General features: G+C 40.5%; 1 protein-coding gene across 7 annotated transcripts in view; it reads left to right on the top strand.

The window, feature by feature from the left end:
• ENOX1 (ecto-NOX disulfide-thiol exchanger 1) overlaps positions 1-19,431 on the top strand; it is a 494,661-nt gene that overhangs the window by 135,922 nt on the left and 339,308 nt on the right. For 5 of the 7 annotated variants that reach the window (XM_054014046.1, XM_054014071.1, XM_054014053.1 and 2 more), the window contains one exon: positions 13,994-14,071. The exons of the other annotated variants lie outside the window; for them this stretch is intronic. The gene's annotated coding sequence lies outside the window, so the exon portion shown is untranslated. The remainder of the gene's footprint in view (positions 1-13,993; positions 14,072-19,431) is intronic. 7 annotated transcript variants of the gene reach the window in all.

The following is a 19,431-nucleotide window of genomic DNA, read 5'->3' as shown; positions in this document are numbered from 1 at the left end:
ACCAGGATGGTGATAGTGACTGTGAATGCTCAGAGAGATTAGAGAGACTATTAAAATTAGACTCACTGAAGGACTGTTTGGATATGTGGACTCCCTACTCAGACCCTACGCCACCAGCACTCCCAGCTATCTCCGTGACACCACAGATTTCCTGAGAAAACTACAATGCATTGGTGACTTCCCAGAAAACACCATCCTAGCCACCATGGATGTAGAGGCTCTCTACACAAACATCCCACACACAGATGGAATACAAGCTATCAGGAACAGTATCCCTGATGATGACACAGCACAACTTATTGCTGAGCTCTGTGACTTTATCCTCACGCACAATTATTTCAAATTTGGTGACAATATATATCTCCAGACCAGTGGCACCGCTATGGGCACCCACATGGCCCCACAATATGCCAACATTTTTATGGCTGACCTGGAACAACGCTTCCTCAGCTCTCGTCCACTCATGCCCCTTCTCTACCTATGCTATATTGATGACATCTTCATCATCTGGACCCATGGGAAGGAGACCCTGGAAGAATTCCACCATGATTTCAACAGCTTCCACCCCACCATCAACCTCAGCCTGGACCAATCTACACAGGAGGTCCACTTCCTAGACACCACCGTACAAATAAGCAATGGCCATATTAACACCACCCTATACCGAAAACCCACTGACCACCATGCCTACCTTCATGCCTCCAGCTTCCACCCCGGTCACACCACACGATCCATCGTCTACAGCCAAGCACTGAGGTACAATCGCATCTGCTCCAACCCCTCAGACAGAGACCAACACCTACAAGATCTTCACCAAGCATTCTCAAAACTACGATACCCACACAAGGAAATAAAGAAACAAATCAACAGAGCCAGACCTGTACCCAGAAGCCTCCTGCTACAAGACAGGCCCAAAAAAGAAACCAACAGAACTCCACTGGCCATCACCTACAGTCCTCAGCTTAAACCTCTCCAACGCATCATCAGTGATCTACAACCCATCCTGGACAATGATCCCTCACTTTCACAGACCTTGGGAGGCAGACCAGTCCTCGCCCACAGACAACCTGCCAACCTTAAGCATATTCTCACCAGCAACCACGCACTGCACCATAACAACTCTAACTCAGGAACCAACCCATGCAACAAACCTCGATGCCAACTCTGCCCACATATCTACACCAGCAACACCATCACAGGACCTAACCAGATCAGCTACAACATCACCGGCTCATTCACCTGCACATCCACCAATGTTATATATGCCATCATATGCCAGCAACGCCCCTCTGCTATGTACATTGGCCAAACTGGACAGTCACTATGCAAGAGGATAAATGGACACAAGTCAGATATCAGGAACGGCAATATACAAAAACCTGTAGGAGAACACTTCAACCTCCCTGGCCACACAATAGCAGATGTAAAGGTAGCCATCCTACAGCAAAAAAACTTCAGGACCAGACTCCAAAGAGAAACTGCTGAGCTCCAGTTCATTTGCAAATTTGACACTATCAGATCAGGATTAAACAAAGACTGTGAATGGCTATCCAACTACAGAAGCAGTTTCTCCTCCCTTGGTGTTCACACCTCAACTGCTAGCAGAGCACCTCACCCTCCCTGATTGAACTAACCTCGTTATCTCCATACTGATTTATACCTGCCTCTGGAGATTTCCATTACTTGCATCTGAAGAAGTGAGGTTCTTACCCACGAAAGCTTATGCTCCCAATACTTCTGTTAGTCTTAAAGGTGCCACAGGACCTTCTGTTGCTTTTTACAGATTCAGACTAACACGGCTACCCCTCTGATATTAAAATTAATAACTCAATAATAATGGGGGATTTTAACTATCCCCATATTGACTGGGTATATATCACCTCAGGATGGGATGCAGAGATTAAGTTTCTTGACACCTTAAATGACTGCTTCTTGGAGAAGCTAGTCCTGGAACCCACAAGAGAAGAGGCAATTCTTGATTTAGTCCTAAGTGGAGCACAGGATCTGGTCCAAGTGGTGAATATAGCTGGACCGCTTGGTAATAGTGACCATAATATAATTAAATTTAACATCACTGTGGCGGGGAAAACACCACAGCAGCCCAACACTGTAGCATTTAATTTCAGAAAGGGGAACAACACAAAAATGAGGAGGTTAGTTAAACAGAAGTTAAAAGGTACAGTGCCAAAAGTGAAACCCTTGCAAGCCTGGAAACTTGTTAAAGACACCATAATAGAGACTCAATTTAAATGTATAACACAAATTAAAAAACATAGTACGAGAACCAAAAAGTGCTACCGTGGCTAAACAACAAAGTAAAAGAAGCAGTGAGAGGCAAAAAGGCATCCTTTAAAAAGTGGAAGTTAAATCCTAGTGAGGAAAATAGAAAGGAGCATAAACTCTGGCAAATGAAGTGTAAAAATATAATTAGGAAGGCCATAAAAGAATTTGAAGAACAGCTAGCCAAAGACTCAAAAAGTAATAGCAAAAACATTTTTAAGTACATCAGAAGTAGGAAGTCTGCTAAACAACCAGTGGGGTCACTGGACGATCGAGATGCTAAAGGAGCACTCCTCAAGGATGATAAGGCCATTGTGGAGAAACTAAATGAATTCTTTGCATCGGTCTTCATGGCTGAGGATGTGAGGGAGATTCCCAAACCTGAGCCATTCTTTGTAGGTGACAAATCTGAGGAACTGTCCCAGATTGAGGTGTCATTAGAGGAGGTTTGGGAACAAATTGATAAACTAAACAGTAATAAATCACCAGGACCAGATGGTATTCACCCAAGAGTTCTGAAGGAACTCAAATGTGAAATTGCAGTACTACTAACTGTAGTCTAACCTATCATTTAAATCAGCTTCTGTACTGAATGACTGGAGGATAGCTAAAGGGCTCCAGAGGTGATCCTGGCAATTACAGATCAGTAAGCCTGATTTCAGTACTGGGCAAACTGGTTGAAACTATAGTAAAGAACAAAATTGTCAGACACATATAGGAGCATAATTTGTTGGGGAACAGTCAACATGGTTTTTGTAAAGGGAAATTGTGCCTCACTAATCTACTAGACTTCTTTGAGGGGGTCAACAAGCATGTGGACAAGGGGGAATCCAGTGGCTATAATGTACTTAGATTTTCAGAAACCTTTGACAAGGTCCCTCACCAAAGGCTCTTAAGAAAAGTAAGCTGTCATGGGATAAGAAGGAAGATCCTCTCATGTATTGGTAACTGATTAAAAGATAGAAAACAAAGGGTAGGAATAAATGGTCAGTTTTCAGAATGGAGAGAGGTAAATAGTGGTGTCCCCCAGGGGTCTGTACTGGGACCAGTCCTATTCAACTTATTCATAAATGATCTGGAAAAAGGGGTAAACAGTAAGGTAGCAAAATTTGCAGATGTTACAAAACTACTTAAGATAATTAAGTCCCAAGCAGACTGCGAAGAGCTAGAAAAGGATCTCTCAAAACTGGGTGACTGGGCAGCAAAATGGCAGATGAAATTCAATGTTGATAAATGCAAAGTAATGCACATTGGAAAATATAATCCCAACTATACATATAAAATGATGGGGTCTAAATGACCTGTTACCACTCAAGAAAGAGATATTTAAATTTAAATTAAAAAAAATAAAATTAATGGAGATATCCTATCTCCTAGAACTGGAAGGGACCTTGAAAGGTCATCGAGTCCAGCCCCCTGCCTTCAGTAGCAGGACCAAGTACTGATTTTGCCCCAGATCCCTAAGTGCCCCCCTCAAGGATTGAATTCACAACCCTGGGTTTAGCAGGGCAATGCTCAAACCCCCACTGAGCTATCCCTCCCCTCAAATCTTGGAGTCATTGTGGATAGTTCTCTGAAAACATCCACTCAATGTGCAGTGGCCGTCAAAAAAGTGAACAGAATGTTGGGAATCATTAAGAAAGGGATAGATAATAAGACAGAAAATATCATTTTGCCTCTTTATAAATCCATGGTAGGCCCACATCTTGAATATTGTGTGCAGATGTGGTCGCCCCATCTCAAAAAAGATATATTGGAATTGGAAAAGGTTCAGAAAAAGGCAACAAAAATGATTAGGGGTATGGAATGGCTTCCATATTAGGAGAGATTAATAAGACTGGGACTTTTCAGCTTGGAAAAGAGATGAGTAAGGTGGGATATGATTGCAGTCTATAAAATCATGACTGGTGTGAAGAACGTAAATAAGGAAATGTTATTTACTCCTTCTAATAACACAAGAACTAGGGGTGCCCAAATGAAATTAATAGGCAGAAGGTTTAAAACAAACAAAAGGAGGTATTTCTTCACACAATGCACAGTCAACCTGTGGAACTCTTTGCCAGAGGATGTTGTGAAGGCCAAGATTATAACAGGGTTCAAAAAGAACTAGATAAATTCATGGAGGATAGATACATCAATAACTATTAGCCAGGATGGGCAGGGATGGTGTCCCTAGCCTCTGTTTGCCAGAAGCTGGAAATGGGTGACGGGGAATGGATCACTTGATGATTACCTCTTCTGTTCATTCTCTCTGGGGCACCTGGCATTGGCCACTGTCAAAAGAGAGGATACTGGGGTAGATGTGGATAGTTTGGTCTGACCCCATATCGCCGTTCTTATATTTCTACTGGTAAAATTCAGTCTGAGTTCCCACAAGAATAACCAATTTATGGTGGCTGCAAAATCTGAGTTCCAGCGGTATGAGTCACCAACTCAGTCACAAAGAATAGTTAACAGAAACAGGTCATGTGTCTTAATTATATGAGCAAGAGAGAGAGAGAGAATCCAAGGTGAAATAATGTATTTTAAAGGGTTGTTGGCATAAATTTAGGATGGCTACATTACTCACAAATGGTGGAATGTAGAGGACATTAAGAGATACAATGGGTATGATTAAAAATTTACTGCCAATGAAACCTTTAAACTATACCACCCAGTCCCCTTTTGGGGTGGCGAGGGGTAGGGGGGATTGTCACATTTTATAGAAAATCTGTTACAGCTTTGTTCCTAAACTGTTAGAATTGGCTACGAATAGGGTTTTGAGGCCCCAGCTTTTTTGCTGCCCCAAGTGGCGAAGGGGAAAAAAATAAAATAAATAAAGCCGTGATTGGCGGCACTTCGGCGGCAGTTCTACCACGCCGCTTCATTCTTCAGCAGCAATTTGGTGGCTGGTCCTTCCCTCCGAGAGAGACTGAGGGACCCGCCACCAAAGACCCGTACATGCTGCCCCTTTTCATTAGCCGCCTCAAGCACCTGCTTCCTGTGCTGGTGCCTGGAGACGGTCCTGTAAGAGAGAGATGTGTGGCTTTCTGGAGAGAAAGAATCTAGGTTGTGGGCTGGACAGTTCTGAGGGAGGAACCTTAGGAATGTCAGTGCCTGGGGTGAAGGGTTGAACTTATCACGGTTACCTTTGTTGTTCCCTACCTGCTTCTTAACTGAGCTGAACCCCAGAAGGGGTGTGTGTTTGGACCTCATATAAAGTGTGAACTGTGTCTATAGTTGGGAAAAGACACAATGTCCTAGTCAAATATATCGAATATTATGATTAAAAGAGAGAACAAAAGAAAAGCCTAACAATCCCCCCCAACCCACATTGGCTACCTGCAGTCCAGTGGGAGCACTCTGCATGCACAGGAAGGAGGACTGAGTTTGAATATCATCCTCTTGTTCCCCCTTGTCCAATCACTGTTTCCAAGTTTCTTTACCAGTATGTTTGTAAGGGAGGTTGTGGAATCTCCATCTCTGGAGATATTTAAGAGTAGGTTAGATAAATGTCTATCAGGGATGGTCTAGACAGTATTTGGTTCTGCCATGCGGGCAGGGGACTGGACTCGATGACCTCTCACGGTCCCTTCCAGTCCTAGAATCTATGAATCTATGAAAAAATTTGATGCTATTTGCTTCCTGTCTGTTGCTGGGTTGCAGGTCAGGGAACAGGATCAGGAATGATCAGAATGGGAAAGCAGTGGAGTGGGGAGGATCATGTTAGCCGCCCTATGTGCACTACAGGATCGCTCCATGCCCGGGCTGATGCGAACTTGTGGGAAATACTGGCATTTATGTGGTGGGTTTATTTAATTTCCAAATGTAACAATACCCTCCCAGAGATTAGCGGGGTTCTATAGTACTAGGAAATCTTCTTAGTCCTCATCCTTTTCTCCTGCTTTCATAAATCTTCATCTCACCTTTACCTCTCTTCTTCCTCTAATTCATGCTAGCTCTATTGATACTGGTCTAAACCTGGTCTTCGAAAATTCATATTCACACTCTTCACTGCCCACTGTCATTCCCACCTTGCATGCTCTACCCTATTAAATTTGTTTCCATCCACTTCCTTCCCTTCTTCTGCTCCCTCTGGAACACATGCTACCGCTAAATGAAAAAAATAAAATAGTAGTAGTATCAAGATGTGTATAGAATGAACCTAATTAACCATGTAATCTCATTACAATCCTTGTCCTCCCTTCCCCTTTTCTCTCCCCTACTGTTTATTGTTCTCTTTTGCTGCATCACTTCTGAAATTAGCTTGTAAACTCCTTGGGGCATGAAGACTGTCTTTTGTTTATGTGAAGCACCTACCCACTTTAGACACTATACTAACAATAATCCTCCTCATATAAAACTATTTGCACTGACTACTCACAGTGTAGCATCTGCACCTAATTACTGGGGAAGTCTGCCTTATTCACATTAGTTAAACAACAATTAATCTTGATAGGAAACAAAATGACTAATAATAACTAGCCAGTTCCAGCATTAAGACAGACCAGATTGCTGAGAATAGTTTAGTGATTGATAATGGACAAGAATGGAAAAGGGACCTTGGGAGCCCAATTTACTGAAAATGCAAAGGAGCTTTATGGAAATCCCACATACTCTACACTGGGTGATATTCTGCACTAATATTTCAGTTTTATTATTAGACAGAAAAAAATAAAGTTCCCAAGATGCAAAAAACCAAAAAGGGCTAGATAAAAATGTGCTTACTCAATGCATAATGCATTAACTATATTTTGTTCCATTTGCACAGAGCAAAAGAGAACAAATAACCAATGTTTTTGGCCCCTTCTGGGCCTTTGTCAAGAAGAATTTCCCTCAGCAGTTTGGTGGCGAAAAGAGAGAAAAAAAAAAAAAAGACGTAGACAAGTTTTTTAATGGGTTCCTCACGTGGACCTACAAATCTGTATCTACAATTACCCATGTTTTTCTTTTTCTGTGCCCAGTCACTTTTAGTTGTGAATAATAGAATGTATATTTCTAGGTATTGAATTAATGGGTGGAAACTCACGCCCACTGATCAAATAGGCAAGGCTCAGTCCTGCAGCCCTGACTGTTGCAAGCAGCTGTTACTCAATGGAAGTAGTTGTATTGAAGTTAATGGGGCTATTTGTATGTGTAAGGGTTTGTTGGATGAGGCTTTTACACACACAGTCTATTATTTGTACCAATGAGTAACTGTCCTCAGAACTGAGAGTGTAAATTTAGAAACTGTTTGTCATGTTAGCCTTAAATCTTCTTACAATCTGGGTGTAAGTAAAGTAGTTTTAAAGGCTGTAACTTAAAACCAACTTTTTTCTTCTGAGAGAAGCTCCTGCCTACTGTTCACGCCAAAGTTAACTTAGGTTCTGACTCAAGTGCTGTCCCCACCCCAAATTCTGTCCACACCCAAAAACCTCTTGCTCAAGTGTGGTGATGCTTTACAGCTGAAGTAACTGGGACATCTGGGAGTGTAGGCTTAAGCCTGAGTTTGGCTTACACTCAAACTGCCAACAGGGCTTTGCACTGTGGCCGTAGGCAGGATTTATTGTAGACTTTTTCATGCCATCTCCTGAAGTATAGAACATATGGCAAGTTACCATCAGTGGAGAGTAACCAGTGGTTTTAACAAACACATCTGAACAATGACATTGATTTGCTTTGCATTTTTGCATTTTTCCCAATTAGTGTTGGCCATACCTCTTTTCATCCATAGAAATTGCATTAATGACCTGTGACTATCTTTGTATTTCTTTATCTTTGTGTGTGTGTGTGTGTGTGTGTGTGTGTGTGTGTGAGAGAGAGAGAGAGAGAGAGATACAAGCAATCAGGTGTTTCCTGTATGCCTATTTTTAAGGCACTCTTCAAAGGTTTGTATAAGGAATTTTTATTATGCTTCCACTTAGCTCAGCCATTTGCTTCCTGTATGAAAGATATTTGTATATCTGTAAACTAATTTTCTAATTTTTATAGTATTTTCTGTATTGAGACTCATTATAAGCTAAATAAGTCTAAAGATGAACTTATAATTGATGATAATGTGTAAAAATATCAGCTATGCATTTCTGAGACATGTCACCATGCTTGATAGTTTTTGTAAGATGACAAACTAGTCATGTGATGCTGCACTTGTGGGCTAGCACTGTCCTTGAAAATGCCTCGTGGTTCTAATTCCTTGCCAGCACAGCTTTTCAGCGGTACAAAGAGGCCTCACACTCTGGATAACTACCTGTTAAATATACTTAGAACAGACTACAAGAAGCCTTTAGGTCAATTTTTCACAGTGGCTTCCATTTGTGGTAATACAGCCGTTGTGTATATAAATCACTTGTGCATGCAGTTTTTGAGGGTTATCAGCTCATGGCTCCTAAGGTATATCTACACTGCCTGCTTTTTTTTTTTTTTGGCAAAGTGTAGAGTACATACACAAATACTCCCCTCGCATTGGTATAAACAGCAGTGTCGATGGTGAACAATGGCTTAGGTGAGTAGAGTACAGACACGCCTCAAGGGTGTGGGTTTGTACACACCCACACAGCTCTCTACTTGCCCAAACCAGGCCTCCCTCTCAACACTGCTGTTTTTAGCTGTGTAATGTCCTACCGGAGGAAAAGCTCCAGCAGGAGAGAGGCATCAGGGAAAGTTCCATCAGCTCCTTGCTGCTGGAGACTTTCCCCACTGCTTCCCCCGCAAGAGCCTTTCACTGATATGTATAGCTACATGCTACAGTGTGGACACAGCTTGCTTTTCACTGCAACGTGTAGCTACACATACCTTACCTGCAGCCGACACTAGTGTGTAATATAGAGCTACCTCTAGATTCCACAGTGATGGACACATTACAAAAGTGTATAGATGTGACTTTGCAAACACAAGTGGAATTTAGATGTGCAGAACATGGCCTTCATTTGTGTGTGTGCAGTAACTTGTGTGCAAAATTTTTTAGGCTTGTTTTTTGTGCACACAAATGATAGACTGCACATGCACAAAAATGAGTGCTTGCACAAATTGAACATGAGTAAAATACAGAAATGTTTTGTATGTGCATGTGGTTGCACAAAAACTGTGCATGTACATGATTTGTATAGGCAAAATTATACTTGCAGAAAAGGAAGCCATTAGCCACATGTCTACACTGGAATAAAATAGCTGAGGCACAGCTGTGACTGGCTCGGGTCAGCTGACTTGGGCTCGTGGGGCTCAAGATGTTTGCGCTCGGGCTGGAACCCAGACTCTGGGATCTGACAGCACAGGGTCCAAGAGCTTGGGCTCCTGCCTGAGCCCTTCTACACAGCAATTTTACAGCACAGCCCAAGTCCTGTGAGCCCAAGTTAGCTCACTGGGGCCAGCCACATGCGTTTAATTGCTGTGTAGATGTACCCTAGAAGGCCCCTTTGAAAATATAGCTCTAAAATCTTTGATTTTTTTTTACCTGACATTTTCTTTGAAACTAGTGATATGAACTTCCAACGGGTTCCCAAAGGCCGGGATAGCATGGCAGGGATGAATCTGAAATCAAACAGTGAAGGTTTTAGGATCCTAATAATACTGAGGTTTCATAAAGTCTCCATAAGACTGACTCCTGGATAAAGAATAGCTTGTTAAACTGAAGCAAGTTGGTGAAGGTGAAAAGGAAGTGTTTGGAAGAATAATGTTGCGTGATCTTATAGTCTCCTCCATGGAGGGTTAGTGCAAGCAGGCAGAGTCCCTGGAGCGATGACATTGGCATGAGCTCAGTAACAACAGATATGTATTTACTACTGGAAGGGTGGACAGAGTCAGCTCCCCTCCTGCTGCCGCTGACTCCAAAAACATTTTCAATTCCCTTGGACAGGAAGCACCTTCCTTTTAGGGCTTGTCTGTGGATGTATCGCACATGCAGACTCAGCCAGCATAATAACTCGGTTTCAATAATGATCCCTCCTTCCAGTGAAGGCATATGCACTCTGATTTTATGATGGTGTGAAGTCTCAGAATTCTTCTGATGTCTTTGCCGTTTCTGCATTTCCAAAGAACCAGAAACACCTTTTTCCATCTCAGGCTGGACAGGAGGCTATATACCTGTTGGGTATGGACCCTGTCACTGTGATCTGCACATGCACTACTTGAGCCTGGAAGGAATACAATACACTATACCTGGTAATGAAAGTGGAGCCCATGAAGAAGCTTCAATTGATCTAATTGATAAGAGCAGCTTATCTACTGAGGGCTTGTCAATACTTAAAACACTACAACGGCACAGCTACACCACTATAGTCCTTCAGCGCAGATGCTACCTACACGGATGGGAGGGATTCTTACATCTGTCTCTGCTGAGAAGCAATAGCTACGTGACCATTGATGAAAGAATTCTTCCGTCAACCTAGCTCTGTCTACACTTGGACTTAGGTTGGCTTAACTGTGCCACTCAAGCATCTGGATTTTTCACACCCCGACCAATGAAGTTAAACCAACCTAATTTTCTAGTGTAGACCAGGCCTAAGTACCACAGGTTAATAGGAACGTTTCCCTCTGGAGCTTTGCTCGATGCATTATCTCCCAGTCCAATAATGAATACAATTCATGTCCTGTTTTCATTCATCTGAGCCCTAAATGATGTAGGCCCTGGCTCTCTAAAGGATAACTTCTCTCTGTCTTCATGAACAAGAACAACAGGTACCATCAATGGGTTAAGTTTGCAGGACCAAATACAAGCCTTTCTCTGTGGTATATGCTTGGCTTCAGAATCCTGTTCAACAAGAAGTGAGATTGAGCCCAGGTCGTAGCCTCTTACAGCTAAGTACCTGTAGGCAAAAGTCTTCCCATAACAACAGTATAAAAATGGCCAGCAAACTGGAAATGAGTAGACAGAAAAACTAGAAGATATGCATAGTACCGTTTATTTAAAAGGATGTCCTCCCTGAGGATTCCTGTTAACTCTTACTAATTTCCTACTCTTTTTCCTAGTACAAATCAACATACTATAGGTTTCATGCACCAAATGTTGGGTAATAACATGAGGAAACCATGTTTCTAAAACTAAGCTAGATATTTATTAAAAGAACTATTTAAAGAGATGCTGCAACTTCAGCTACCATTCAGGCTATGTACATACAGATTCACTTCCTGATTCCTCCTCCAAACACTTCCCTCCTGCAACCTATGCACTTGCCTCCAGGTTTCACACAATTTGATACACTGTATATTGGTGGTCAAGTTGGGTGAAAATTTTATTTGAAGCATATGACAGAACTTCCTCTTGGATTTAGATAGAAAATTGTGTTTCATAACATGCTTGATTTTTTGCCAGCGATTGTTTGGGTCATGTTCTACTTTCAATTATGGTGACATAACTCTGGAGAAACACTGTTGTAGTCAGTGGATTTACACCTGTTTTGTCTCATTCAGACATCTTTGTAACCTTTCTCATCGTCACCTCTCTGAGGACTCTCCCATGTGACCTCTGCTTTTTCCACCAACCCAACTCATAAATTATTATGTTTTTAAATAGCACTTAGGCTGTCGTAGCTGCCGCTAGCCTTGAAGATTTGTAGTGTACCCTGTAATTTTGAGATGAAAAAAATTGGTTAAGTGACAGAAGAAATATTGCACTTCAAGATAAAACTACTTTTGTATTTCATTTTCTGTTCAAATCATTCATATCCCTGTCACTAACCTCATTAGGTCAAAGGCTTGAGGCAGAGACTGGGCATAACATTTTTGGTCATAGTGATCCATTCTTCAGCATCCGAGTATCTGCAAATATCTGTAATTTCAAAATTGCCTGCAGAATAAATACAACATTCATTTCAAATATTATAAATACAATGTGTTACTGAAGTTTACATTCCTCTGGAATTCGTAATTAACTGGCAACTTTTGGCAATTCAAACACACATGACTTGACGCTTGTTATGCTTGACATATTAATGAATCTGCTAGTGCCAAGGCAGTTTCTTAGGATGCCATCCTTCTGTCTGTGAAGCAAATCCTACATTTTCAGAACTTATAGGAAATTCTATAAGCCAAGTAGTTGAAATAATAAAGAAAAATTAATCAGGCACATATTAAATGTGAACCATGGAACGAAGCATCTGCAGCACTCAGTGGATGTCTGGATAACATACTTGCAGTGCTATTTTGCCAGCTTTCGTCTGGAGTGGTTCATCAGAACAGAACAGATGCTAGTGTGAAATAGTCATTAAAGCAGCAGGGCATTAGAACAGAGACATTTCTTTTTTCTTGCAGCAACAGCTATTCCTTTTTTATTCCCACCAATTATGAAAATGTTAGCCAAATCTGAAATATGAATGCATGTGTTGTGACAAACTAATACTTTTAAAGGGCATCAAGGTAAAAGCTAACTCAGTGATGAAGCTTCACAAAGTAGTCCTTTTATAATATAGATAAAGGAATCTTCACAGTGCTCATGTAGGCTGTTTCTTGTTTTGTTTTCTGTTTTTTTGTTTTAGTATAGACGTTACTGAATGCCTTCTTGGTGGCAAATGCCCAGAAGCGGAGATGCTAATTCTCATGAGTTTCATCAGTCATTTCAAAGGAGAGGTCACACAGATAAGAAAAATGAACAGTACGCAGTATGTGAAGCAGTGACATTCAATGAGTCCTTGTCACTAGCAGCCATTAGCATGCAAGCCTGCTGTTATGTTTCAGTGCTTTATGTGCTTTTCTTGACCAGGCAGGGAGCCTTGGAGCACTGTAGCAGTTAATACCAAGCAAGTTATTGTTTCTTTCTTGAATGCCTTATATTTTTAGTACCATTGAGATGCTTCTTTGTCCCCTGTGCATCTAAAATTTTAAAGAGAACCAAAGAATGCATAATTTATATCTTTCCCAGAGGTAATGGAGTGACTCAGTGATATCTGTGGAGAGGATTTTAAATTTCATGTCTTATGCAAGAGGTGATTTTTATATGAAAATTGTAAGAGTTGGCCTCGGGGATACCCAGATAATTATCCTTACAACAGTGGGTATGGATTCCAGGGGGATTGTAGCTGAAAGCTATAGTGTATTAGATTTACCCTTGTGTATCATAGTTGCCATAATGGAAAACATAGCAACTGATGCATCTTGGGAAATAGAATTTGTATTTTGACTCTGAATAGCATACACTGGAAATATGAAAAGGCAGGTTTTCCATGATTGTGTTGAAGAATTCATAAAAGGCTTAGGCATTTGTTTACCACTGAAATTCTTTCTGTCAGTTAAAAGAAAAAAATTGTTTACTGATGTAGGGCAGGACCCATCACTAAATCCTTTATCATGTAGCACATGTCGACTATTTCTGGTTTCATTGAACTAAAAGCCTGGGAGTGCCATGGCTAGAAATAAATGTCTGCTGCTTTGATGTGCTATATATTTGAAAATGCACTTTAAGGTCTGTATTATAGACATTTCAAAGAGAATATCAATTGGTGCAGCATTCTTATCTTTTACAATCCAGTTGCAATAAATCCATTGCAGTTTTATCAAAACTGTTTTCAATAGTGTTTTTAAAAATAATGTAATGTTATTTTGCATTCTCCTTTTTCTGAATTATAGTAAATAAACCCCTCTGAGCTTGGACTTTCCAATATTTAAATAATTGTAATGATCTTGCTGCTTCCATAGTTTAAGATATTTAATAACCTCTACACCAAGGCTAGAGTCAGCTTTTTAGCATTTAGTTCCTGAAGAAACAATGATTTTTTTTTCTCTTCTGGAGGTCATTGTTTTTAACTTTTGTTTCTTGATCTTATAGGATTGGCCATGAGAATTTTTAATCTTCCTTCAGAAGTACGCTAATGGGTCTGCTGATAAGCAATCTGCTTTTGTAAAGGTCTGTAATTTATATTGAATCCCTGATTATTTCAGCATATACATTACTGCATTGATTAGTATACTATCTGTTTATTACTTTTAGAGCATTGATATATATGAAGTAAGTAAAAAGTTATAATTTTATTCTGGGGGGGGCTAGGTTTTGAGGGAGAGATGGAATTATTTTTATTTCTTGCAAAATTGTTAGGTCCTAATTCCATTCTGTTACACCGGTGTAAATCTGGAGTAACTCCATTCATTTCCCATTTCAATTGAGTTACTCCAGATTTACACTACTGTACTTGAAAAAAGAATTTGGTGTCTAAGTAACTTGACCAGACAATTGTGTCTTGTAGTATGTGGCAAAACCACATTATCTTAAAAGTCATTGTAGTTTATTGCTTGCTCCTGCCATTCCTGTGGTTAACTTGTGAGTAGTTTTGCAACTAACACTGCAGATGGTGCCAGGAATAGAAGAATGGGAGTTGGCAGAGAGTCAGTTGAACTGTTTAAGCTTTTGGGCCATAAGATGAGCTCTCGCTCATGGAATGTTTCACTATATTTTTAAAAAAAGGTTTTGGATATTTTAAGAAACTGTAAAAAAACCAGCTTGTTGCATGTGAATTATGAGAATAATTATGGTTTGAGTCCTGAGATTATAGTGTGGTAAGGGATGGTGAAGGAATCATATATTCTTGTCAGATATAATTGAAGTCTAATAAATATGGTAACCTAAGACCAAAATGATTTAAAGAATAGAAAACACTGTACTGCATCTCAGTATATTTTTAAACATAGGTAGGCATTCTTACAGTGCTACGTTTTCTATAGATATTTGGTGGGAGAAGTTAATAGAAATCAACCTACCTATCAAGCTGCTTACATGACTGCGATCACTACAGTACTTGAGCACCATAGACTTCAATGGAAGTTGTATTGAACCTAATAACCATTTCTAAAGTGAATATTTACATCCAAAATATGCCCTATTTATTGTGTGAGTTTATTTTGGGATGGATGTTTAAAGGTATTTAGGTGCCTAAATACCTTTAAACAGGAGTGCCACCAGCTTTTCCGCCACCCTGAAATGCTGCCCCCCCCCCCCCCCCAGAGGCAGCGGAAGGTCCCGCCATGGAAATACTGCCGCAGTCACTGCCCCCCAAATCGCAGTGCCCTAGGCGACCGCCTAGGTCGCCTAATGGGTTGCGCTGGCCCTGCCTTTAAACATCTGACTGTGCTTGAGACAGCACTCTTTGTATAGTCAATTTCACTGTTTCCTATGCATATAATTATGTAGTTACAGAGGCAAATTTGCTTGTAAACACAAATGTTAGTAGGGGGACTTGAGCAGGTGTAATACCTGAATCTACTTTTAATTAATTTTTTAAAATTGACTACATTTCAAGTTGAGTGTCGTTTTAAGAGGGCTTCAGATCTGAACCACCTCTAAGGCAGTTTGGATCCAGATCTGAACTTCACACAGCTTTTACATCTATAATGGAATGAATAAAAATCCCAGATCTGGCCCCTTTGAAACTGAATAGATATAAAATTCATTGTGTCATTGTGTAATGGAAAGCTAAATATTTTGAATTTGGACTACTCAGAGTTAGAGAAAATTGCATAACTATCAATGATTCATGTCACTCTCAGGCTTTACAAATTCTTTGCTTCTTTCTTGCAAGCTGTGATCATGATATTCCTTGGGGCAAAACTTGTGTTTTTGTTTTTGAGGAGAGGGAAAAAAAGTGCAGACACTGAAAAGGATTCAATATAAAGGGAGAAAACTTGCTGTTAGTGTTGGCATTTGGAATGTAAATCCTTTACTATTAACTGTGATTTTTATAAAATCTGGCATTCTAGACTTGCCTAGGAGTGACTTTGGGTCATGGTTCACTAAAGTCTTCTAAGAATTATGGCTGAATCTGTTTAACAAAGTGGTTGGGATTATATATTCTTTTACCTGTGTGTCTGAAACATTTGACACAAATTGAGGCAATGACTATTGTGCAGATGGGGCAAGATTAGTCCTTTGTTTAAAGACAAATTTTAAGGAGGGAAGAGCTCTTAGGTTCATTGTTCACAAGTCTGATTCTTGAAAAATAATGGTTTATGATTTATATATAAATTAGGACTATTTAGATTAGAGAGTGGACAAATAAGAAATGAGATGATATACATATATTAAAATCATAAGTGGCATAGAGAAAGTGGTTTGGGTACTCCTATCTACACCTTTCTTATAATTCAAGAACAAGGGACAACGAATGACATTAAAAGGCAAGATGTTTAAACTAAAAAAGAAATACATTTGTACACAATTATTGAGGCAAAGTGTTTAGTAGGATCTTGAAAAGGGTTAGACATTTATGTGAATGAGTATCAGCCACAGTTACATTATCTACACTAAACATTTATAAGGCATATCAACCTACATACTTTAGGATATAAGTCAATCACAAACTGCCTAGATTCAGGAAGAAGCTTCTGTAATATCCATGTTGTTGTATAATTGTCCATTACAGGGGTTATACACCACCTTCTGGTACTGCCTGTGGTGGGAGTGAGGATGCTCCACTGAATGTACCATTGATCTGATCCAGCATGACAGTTTCTGTCTTTTATGTTTTGTGGCACACTTTTTGTATCTTTTTCTCCTACAACTATTTTCCCTCTTTCTGCACAAGTTTTTTTTTTTTTTTCATTTCATATTTTTATTTCTTGCTTGTGATGCCTCTCACATTCTTCCTCTAAGCTTCTTTTCACTTTCTCTTCTAGATTTTTTTCCCCCAGTTTGCTACTTATTTGCTGTTGGAATTTCCTAATTCCTCTATCGGTGTTTATTTGCAGAGGACACATCTACCCAACAGTCCTTCTGTGGACATTCTAAACTCTACCCATGATATTCCTATGGCAAAACATGTTTCGATTTTAGGGGAGAAAAAATATAAACATTGAAAACAATACAGACTAAAGAAAGGAAACTCATTACTGTGCTGGAATAGGAAAATCTTTTTAATGCACTTTCCCCCCCATCTCTGAGTTGCGTTTCCCTCTCCCTCGCTTCCTCTTGTTCTATAGCTTTCTGCCTTTATCTCATTGCTTTCTCTTGGTTTTTCATTCTGAATATGCTGAGATTGACTATAATCCTGCTTCAAAATAGAACATTGAGTCTAGTGATTACCACTTGGTTGTTGGTGAACTCAGAACGGATTTAGGAGCAGCAGGCCTTCTCTAATATAATGAGATGCAAGCACAAAAATACCAATTTCACAAAGGTCGGGGAGGGCAATTTTCCTACAATGAGTGTAAGCATGGCAACCCACTACCTTCGATCTTCCTTCCAGAGCCGTGCATATATCTAGTATGCCCTTCTGCTCTCATACATTTGGAAATATAGACCGTTAAAAAACAGGGTTTGTGTACATCACAGCTTTAAACGGAGATCTTCAGGGTCACCAACCTCTCTTCCTTCACTGGTAGCTGCAGGGATTTTCGGGACGGCTGCTCACAGCTCAGTTCTCCCGCTAGAGGCTGCAGGAATGATGGAATGGCTACTCATGCAGGATGTTAGTAACTTTGCAAATATGAAGCAGGGGAAAGTAATGCATTAAACAGAGAGGAGTGGAGGGAAACAGGAAGAATTTGCAAATTCTTCCATCAACCTACCCACGTCTATATCAGAGGTCATGCCAACCTAACTGCAGTGCTCAGGGTATGACATTGTTCATAGCCATGAGTGACATAGCTAGGCCAATCTAATTTTTAACTATAGATCAGGCCTATGATGCGAATTATTCTAGAATCGGATTCCTCATTGATCACACCTGGTGATCAGTCCCCTCCCATTTCAAAGGTGGCTGTTGGTTCAAACACCTTAGCCAATCTCAACTATCATGGTATCACAGAAGAAAGACGGTCTCTAAAGCAGGTTGGACAAAAGCCATCAGTGCTCACACGCCACATTGATGAGCCTATATAAGAACCTAGATAGAGAACTACCCCTGCCAGGATATAGAAGCCAGTGCAGTTTTAGTAGCTCAGGTATAATGTGTTCTCTGTGAGCAATACTGCTAAGTAAGCAGTCAGATGCATTCCACACCAGCTAAAGTTTCACAATGATTTTATTTATTTTCATTTTGTTAATAAAAGGGACGCCTCAACAAGGCATCTGGTGCCCTGCCAATTATAGCTTAAACCCAACAGCATTAAAACAATCAGACAGGAACCTGGTTAGGCAGCCACCTACCAAAAAAGCTCCTTCCCCCACCCCCTTCATTGTTCCAGGTTCATAGCCTTAACCTTTTCCAAACCCCCTATCACATAGATGACTTTTGCAATGTGCCCAGGCAGTCACTGAATTCAGCTTAGTTAGGATGAAGGTGGAGAGCAAGTTCCATAGCTGCTGATGCAGATGCTGAGCCCTTGCGAAGAACCCCCTGCCAGCAGTCATCTTTGATAATGAGGAGGGTCCAGCTCAAACATCTGTGCTGACTGCAGCTGTGGTAGTATGGCACAGGGAGAAGGATGCTCTCACATGGGCAGGTTCTTAGCCATTTAGGGCATTATAGATCATTACCAAAACCTTAAACTCCCTCCCAGAGTTGAACAGGCTCACTAAGCAAGCAGTTGCATTCTACACTAGCCTCAATGTCCAAATGGTTTTAAGGTGTAACCCTATGTAGAGCGCATTGCAAAAGTCTCTATATAAAGAGTAGCAAGGTCTATATTCAAGTCAAAATGTCAGCTTCCTGGCCAGATGCTCATGGTGAAAAGCTGCTTTAATATGAGTGTCAGTAGTAGCCAGGGATCTAGAATCAGACCTAAGTTTAAAACCCTGGTGACTAATGGTTGAAATACTGTGACGGATTGGATCACAGAAACCCCCTTGGGACCACCAGCTGGTGTGCTGAGACTACCCCGAGCACGTTTTCCCTGGCAGCTTGGGACTTCAGTGCCTTGCCTGATTTGAGCCAGACACAGTAGCCTGCTACAAACACAGACCCAGGTCTGAACTCCGTCCCCCAAAAGCTGGAGGCTTAACTGAAAACAGCTTCAGACGTGTTCCTGTCTCCAACACCCAGATGTCCAGTTTCCAATAGGGTCCAAACCCCAAATAAATCTGTTTTACCCTGTATAAAGCTTATACAGGATAAACAAATTGTTTGCCTTCTATAACACTGATAGAGAGAAATGCTATTTGCCCCCCCCCCCAGGTATTAATACTTTCTCTGGGTTAATTAATAAGTAAAAAGTGATTTTATTAAATACAAAAGGTAGGATTTAAGTGGTTACAAGTAATAACACTGGTCTACAATTTTTGAGAAGTTGTCTGCTTCAGAGATAAAATGTGCTATTTATTATGTATTTTGATGTGCT

The sequence above is a fragment of the Malaclemys terrapin genome, chromosome 1 (assembly GCF_027887155.1).
Source record: "Malaclemys terrapin pileata isolate rMalTer1 chromosome 1, rMalTer1.hap1, whole genome shotgun sequence".
In the NCBI taxonomy this organism is placed as follows: Eukaryota; Metazoa; Chordata; order Testudines; family Emydidae; genus Malaclemys; species Malaclemys terrapin.
This window is presented reverse-complemented; position numbering and strand designations above follow the sequence as displayed.